This window comes from Dromaius novaehollandiae, chromosome Z, assembly GCF_036370855.1.
Source record: "Dromaius novaehollandiae isolate bDroNov1 chromosome Z, bDroNov1.hap1, whole genome shotgun sequence".
Taxonomy (NCBI): domain Eukaryota; kingdom Metazoa; phylum Chordata; class Aves; order Casuariiformes; family Dromaiidae; genus Dromaius; species Dromaius novaehollandiae.
In genome coordinates, this window is record NC_088132.1 from 25,112,335 (window position 1) to 25,120,329 (window position 7,995).

A 7,995-nucleotide genomic window follows, 5' to 3' on the forward strand; every position below is an offset into this window, starting at 1 on the left:
GCTGTAAGGATAACGACTGTTAGATAATAGCTCAGTCTTTCTTACTAGAAGTTAGTTACAAAACCTGCCACTGATTTTAAATGGAACCAGCTTGTGCCTGCATGATTTGGAAGAAAGACAGAATATGTTTGTTATGTTATAAATCTATAAATCTGCACCCTGAAAAGACTGACACCAATGAGGAATTTGGCATAAATGTCTAGAAAGACTTGATGGCTAGAATTTTTGTACTTCAGGAAAGTACAACATCGAGGATTAAGCCATCTCAGAAGTATGTGGTGACTGGAACTTCAGGTCTCTTGCTTTCACGGTGTTTCAGCACCAGGTTTCCTGCGCTCTCCAGTTTGCATAATGCCTTGGGTTGCGTTTAGGTAGAAACAGCACTGACACTGTGATCTCCCTGCGTCAAGAAAGCGTTAAATTTCGGATCACTAAGTTCAACTAGCTGCTCCATTCACGTCCTCACACTTCAACTTTTCTCAGAGGTCTGGGGGAGCCAAACAAGGATGATGGCTGTCTGTGGATGTTACTTCTAAAAATCACACTAGCAGCTGGTGGGCTGGGACAAAAAGGCCTGCAGGGCTCACCCAGAGCACGTCAGAAATGTGGCCTGTTGGGCATTTTGTTCCCTGCCGCAGACCGCTCTCTTCTATAGAAGTTAGCATTAAAAGCGTGCATTGTTCGCCTGCCGCGCAGAAAAGTCCTGCTCGCCATTAATGAGAAAGCAGTGCGTGGCGTGAGAGGAGGCATAACGTACATGCCTCTCGCCTTTAAACTGAGAGAAGGGCCTCTGCCAAACGGCTGAGGGTGTCAGGCGGGCTGCCCGTGCCAGCTCTGTCCAAAATGCCAGTGAGAGGCCAAAAAAGAAGAAAAAGCTTCTCACTGAAATAAACACAGCGCTGAGCTTGTGAGTAGGGAAATATAGAGGTTCACACAGCCTGCAACTGCCTCCCTTCATCTTCACAGTCTCCAGCTGTCACTGTAATGTGCATGGTAATTAATCCTAATAATAAATCTGCTGCTTTACCATAATTGGCCTGACAACAAGTTAGTGTTTATTGCCCCCTAGCATGTTTAATGGGATTTGCAAGCAGGCTCCAAGAAATGAAGTACATTGTTGTTGCTGGAGCACTCTTAATTTTAAGGGAAAATGAAGCAACTTAAACAGAACTTTGTAACAGATAGAAACTGTTCTGTAATGTACTTATTCTCCTGGGCCCAAGCGGCAATGACCCAAAAGGAATAATTCAGATCGAGAACTCACTTCTTGGAAATGAAACCGGGCCTATCGCAACTCAAGGTATAGTGTTATCACTGCTTTAGCTCTGTAGCTTGATTTTTCTTTGTTGTTCTTTTTCTTTTTTATATTAAAGCTATGTTTAACATAGCTTTAACATCTTTGAGCAAAGCCGTGGTCTGCAGAAAGCTACTGCTTTAAAGACAAAACCACTGAGTCATGTTATTCTGCAGCTGGGACTTTGCCCCTTTCTGAAGGTAAATTCTGTTACAAGAGAGCGTGATGTATTGATCTTGAGTAATCTATATTGGTGGTTAAATATATCTTTCCTAACTGACTTAACATCAAGCTAGTCTACCAGTCTTCCTGTTTAACTTCTTTTGACTTTTTCTTTTTGCTTGCTTTCTTTTTTTTTTTTCTTTTTTTTTTTTTTTTTTGGTCTTTTTAATTTTAGAGTACTTTGATTCTCCACTAGAGACAAGGGCCCCAATTCTGTGTGGGAATTGCCGTTCCAGTGAGTTCACTGCATAAATAAGTTAGGATAGGAGCATGAAGGGTCACCTGAACTACAAAGTTTCACAGGAGAAAAGTAAGCAAGAGACTAGCAAATAGAACCCAAAGCCCTTAAATCCGTTTCATGCCTTGCCCCTTCGGTTTTGCTGCCTTTTGTGTGATTTCTACACACAATGTGTTAAGTATAGTCTCGTATAGTTTAAGAATCCAAAAAAAGGAAATTAGCTCTTTTTTCCCCCTTACTAAACGCAGAACAAAGAAAAAAGGGATAGAAAAGTTCTTGCATTCAAAATACCACATCTGTTTGTATTTGCTTGGCAGAGGTGCATAGCAAATCGCTGAACAAGGAAGCTTTTCTAGCTTTCCTTTTAACCACATCCTCATTTTTCTGTCTCCACTCCCTTACAACACCAGGTGTCACTACAACAAAGTGAAAAAGTTAGTTTAAAGTTGGTTAAGGATGTGATGATACCAGCTTTTAAAGCCTCCGGTCATCTCAGGGCTCCAGGCTGAGCATCTTAGGAGCACTTTGTTTTCATATGGTGGAGGTGGCTTTCGTTTGGGTTTTATTTCAGATTGATACAACTCGCTGTGATCCTGATATTCTGCATGGGTAACGAGTGGTTACATGGCTCGGCAGAGCGGCTGGAGTCAACTGTGGACACCTGAGCTGGGAATTCGGCTTTTGGTTTGGAGGCTGGTTATAGGGAAAGCTTAGAAGCTCCACACCTGCAGCAAATACTGTATATATTCAAGTAGCGAATTTTCAGAAGCCAGTGCTTCGTGCTTATTCAGTGCTCTGGCCTTCTGCCATGTTAATTAAAAAAATGCTGGGAAAAAAAAACCCCAGCCACATTAAAATGACATTGAAAAGGATTACACATTAATATATCAACCTCAGCTCATGATTTTCCTCAATAGCCTGAGAAAACTGGGATAGAGAAGCTGAGAGAGGAAGAACCCAGACGATGAAAACTGTTGCCACCGAATGGCATTTCACCAGAAAGAGCTTTTCAGCAGCAGCTTCTCTGGAGCACCTCTGCGGCCATCTGAGAGGCAAGAGATGAGCTGTTGATCAACAGGGCCCAAAAATAGGTGAATCTTTGTGGCAGAGCCGACAAAAACTGAACCTTTCTCATCAGTTCGCCAAGAACAGATCAGCAGATGAACTAGTTTGATTTGGCATGTGGGAATTTATCTAAACAGGCACCTGCTCATTCAGCACCAACTTTGCTTTCTGAATTGTCTTAGTGTTACAGCAGTCTTGGTTCTGAGCGCCAGCCGTAGACGTTCTTATAACACTGTCAGTACGGACCTTCCTAGGCACACGCCGAGCAAGTCTGTAAGAAAATCTGTGAGCGTACACATGGCGATCCACATGCACCATCTGATGAAACGGTTGTCCCTTGCTGAAAATCGGTTCTGCTGTTCACTGCTAGGTAAAATGCATGATAAGCAATGATCTGAAGCTATGTTAAAAAAAAAAAAAAATCAATGTCTTCTCCATTAGCTAAGTATTTGAAGACTGTATACCCATAATATGCTTGATTATTAAGATTTGAACATTTGGAATCAAAACTGATGATATTTGAGTTGAGGTGGGCTGGCTTGGGTTTTCTCTTTCAAATCTTTCTGGATAGCTTCTTGGATATGTGTGTTCTGGATAAATTTGAATGTGAGGGGTGGTTATTTTTACATGAGCAGGACAAGCTGCAATCACAAGTGCTTGGGAACAGAAATCTGGAAATGACTTACTGGCCACTCCTGAAAAACTGAGATATTTTATTCCTTTCCCAATGCCTTTTGTACTTCGATCTGTGATCTCTGGCAGTTAGCTGCATGCATACTAGCATTCAGATTCACATTGGTATGTTTTCCTAATTATTATTTAAAGATCTGGGTATAGAGCAGCTCTGCAAAGGCTTTTTGTTCTGGGAAGTACCAAAAGGTTTTCTGACAATTACACATTTGTTCCTTTATCTTGGGCCAAATCCAGACTGTATAAAAATCAATGGGAGTTTTGCTACTAAATCTAATGGGCTCTGGAACTGACAATTTGAATTTATATTGTGTTAATTGTTATTTTTATTATAAAGCCTTATGCAATTGTACACATTTAGAACAAATCTTGCTTCCACTGCAAAGCCCTTATGGGCATGCGGAGTCTCACCATAACGTTGTAATTCACAGGGATATTTGCTCACAATCGGTAACCACCTGGTTTATCCAAAATGCTCATGCAGAAATTACTTTGAAAGGTAATCATCAGTACACATTTCAGAGAAGGTAAATATCAGATGTGCAGTTTTCTTGGGTTTTTGTGGCAGAGGAGGTCTCAGATCTTGACCAATATATTTTTTTGGGTGAAATTCTTTCCAACCCATAAAAGTGATATAACAGGAGTGAATACACTCTTGAAGTAACTTCTTGGAGCCGAATCTCAGGTCTCTGAGCTAGAGGATCCATCTTCTGCTGGCATGAGACCGGAGGGCAGAGATGACGAGATGGCTACAAGCCACCTGTCTGGATTTCCAGCCCTTCCTTGGCAAGTGGCAGCCCCCAAGAGTGGCCTTGGAGTAGGCGGACGTCCCTCCCACGGGCTACCCAGGGCCCACAGTCAACACAACTTTTCCATGTCAGGACAATCTCCAGGTCCCCAGTTAGAGTGGTTTTAATGTACAGAGTTGAAGGCTGGACTGCTTTTGTCATTGACTGTATTTCACACACTGGAAACAAAATGGATGAAATTTAACAGCATCAGTTAGATCTTCTCTAAATGCCCCAATAAATTGTTGTTGTGATCTTGAACCATTTCTATGGTAACAGGAGAACAGTATTTCTATATTTATAACATCACGCTGGGGGCTGGGCATCAGTGTGCTCTGTTAAAAGGTATTTGCAAATGAACCATTATAGCTAAAGTCTAAGAGAGTTGCTTTAAAAAAATGGTACTTTTTAATTGTTTGGCACAGAAGATGGAGCAGACAAAACGTTCATTTTGTTCACAGTTTAGCTCATGAATCACTTGCCATGACTGCAGTAAATGTGGTGACTGGATTAGCTACCCTAGCAATGATTCAGCTGTCAACAACTCTTCCTTGTCAAAATGGAAAGCACAACAGTGTCAAGATCAAATGTCTGCTCACAGCCATGCATGGTGACGTCACTATGTTTGTGCCACGAATTATGATGCAAGCAAACATTAATAATTAAAGACCAAATCAAAAGCATGAAATGAAAATGCACATGAAATCTACAGCTTTTACAATGCAGTTCTGTTTTAGTACTAGTAGTAATAACAGATGTACAAATAAAATTCTGAATATTAAAATGAAGTAAAATAGATATTTGCTATCACATCATAAATCGAATTGTATCTCATTTGATATTCTGAGTGAGCATATGCTTAGTGCTTTCTAAATTAGACAGTGCAGTTGGTTGGGTCTCTATTAAATGTTGAAAGCAGGGTTTTTTTCAAGGAACACTGAATTTGATCCACAGTGCTACTTGTGTTGCAAATGGCACTACTATAAATGGCACAGATCATCCCATAAATAACTGTATATTGAACAAAATACTGTTACATGCAGTGCATGAAAATCGGGCAAGCCATGTTTTGGAAAGAGGTGTAATATGTCTTTTTAGATCAAATTAGATATAACATAAGAACATAATTTCCCTCTGCAAATCCTTCCAGGTTTAGACAACATATAACAGAAGGCCTCGTTTTGCTTATCAGATGGCAGACCTTTGTAATATCCAATTGCTAATTGCTAATTTTTTGTTTAATAAAAGATAATATATATATCTGCTGACCTAGACTTACTTATATCTTTAGCCCTGCATGATTTTGTGAAGCCAGATGATGCCTATTGCTGTTGTGCTCTAGCAGTAAATGATTTATCTGACATAGCTGATCAGACAGGAAGTAGTAGAAAAAACTGTTTTCTCCTCTGTAAATTATCTCTTGACTAAATAAGAAAATACATAGCAAGCTGATAATGTTGTTTAGCGCTAAACACTGTTGGACATTTATAAAGGCAAGTTATCAATTGGCACATAGGTAGGCAGATAGTGGAAGTGCAATATAGAATTATTGCTGCTTTCATGCGTTAGGTGAAACTTTCAGTGCAGATACAATTTTAAATAGGTATTTATTTCACAGTCAGTTAAGCAACTGTTGAAGAATTTCCTAAGTTCAAACCGAATAAAGGTGGAAGAAAATTCCTTTCCTAGAATTACCACCTTTTCTCCTTTTTGATGAAGAGTGAATTGGTGAGAATTTGAACCAGTGGATAGAGCAGAAAAAGAAAGTCCTTTCTTTGGCTGATGGATATAAATTAATAAACCTAAATACTGTTTTCCTGGATACTCCCTTAACCATCATTTTAGGTCATTAACTTCTTTACTAGCAACTTTTTTCTGTTATGGAAGGCACCTACAGGAGGAGACTTAAATCAATGCAGAAGATCTAAAAAACACTCTATGCAGTGCATACAACTGACATTAAAAGCTTCAGTAGTCCTCTTGGCCTTGTGCAGGCAATCTGTTGGAGCTGAATTTTGCCCTTTGAAAAAAATAAAATCTATTTTTGTGCCAATTAGGGGGAAAAAAAGCCTCGACTTGGTTAGTTTATTTTTTTTGTTCTTGTTATCAGTTTCTTTTTTGATGATTCCTGTTTGCAGAGTGCAGGAACATGCCGATGAGTTTCTGTGTTTATTCATACATAAAACAGGCCCATGCATTTGAACAGCTGACCCAAGTGGGGCCAAGCCCAAATGCAAAACAGTGTTGTGGGGCAGGCCAGCTACAGAAGATAAATGATACATTTCCTTCCTATTTCTCACTTAGAAGTAGGTAACCATGGTGATTGCAAATGCTTAACTTCTACACAGACTCTGAGATTGTCATCTCTCACAGTTTTACTCCTTCCTTCACCCCCAAAAGAGTTATCTTGCCAAAATAATTCTGACTGCTTCATAACATGATACTAATAGCAAATGTTATTATAATTTATCCTCATTTTTAACTGCAATTATTGTATTGTGCTACAGATTAGCTGCAGTCTCCCATCTACATGGTAATTTTGCTGGCAAACTGGAAAAAAGCTGACCAAACCAGTCCAAAGGCAAGATAAGATTTTCCAAAGCACATGTATGATGGTGGAGCCTGTGCACATTTCCCACGGTGATTTGGATGCCCATCACAGCAAGCCTGCCTACCCCTCAGTGATACACCCTTCAAAATCGGCCAGTGCACCTCTGGTAGCTGGGAGGTACTGGTGCTCGGCAGGATGGTACCCGAAGCGACGAGTGTTTGGAGTGACATCGGTGCGGTGGAAAGCCCCCTTCGAAATGCTGAAACAAGGGAAGGTGCTCCAAGGGGTGTTCCTGTGGGGCAGGAGCCCCTCCAGCTCCGGTCAGGTCTCCTCCATCAAGCAGTAGTGCAGCAGCAGAGCTGCCGGGAGTCTCCCTCCCAAGGCACTCGGCAGCCTCATCCCCCAAAGGGATATCCGATCACATTATTTGGAGACATACAGTGGTATTTCCAGTCCAGTGAGGAATCATGGCTGGCCCTAACACTGATGATTAGTCACGCAAATATATTTTTCATGTTCTTCCTATTCTTACAGTAGTATATCAGTGTTTGCACACACCCTTTCTGCACAGCAGCTTACATGAACTGTGTATATGCACTGCACGAAAGGTCATGGATGGACCTTTATATTTTTTCCCTGAGGAAGCATATAAAGAGTGGGATATCTCATCTATAGATGACCTTTTTATCTTTTAATACAAATCTCCATAAATGGTCTTTGCAATAATGGGAGGGCTGCTAATGAAAGGCTCTGATTACAGAAAGCACACCCAGAGAGATTATGTGGCTCAGTGCGATAAAATTTGTATAACAACTGATCTATCTAGTTAGCTGGTCTAGCATCACTTTGATGGCTGAAATCAACTGATGGGAAAATATCTTCCATTTTTTTTCCTTGCTTCTGTGACTCTTGGAAATGTGAAGAATGACTTAAAATTGAATAAATTGCTTTTATATTCAACACCCAATATACTCATATTCTTTTTAGTTTCAGCTGGCTAATCTTAAAATCTCTCTTACCTTAAAAATCTTCGTCAGGAAGAAGAAACAGAATGGTCAAGATAGCCGTGATCTCATTTTCCAAAATCATTTTTTTAAAGAAGCCTCCCAAGTCTTTAATAACCTGAGTAAGGCCGTATTTCTTAAAG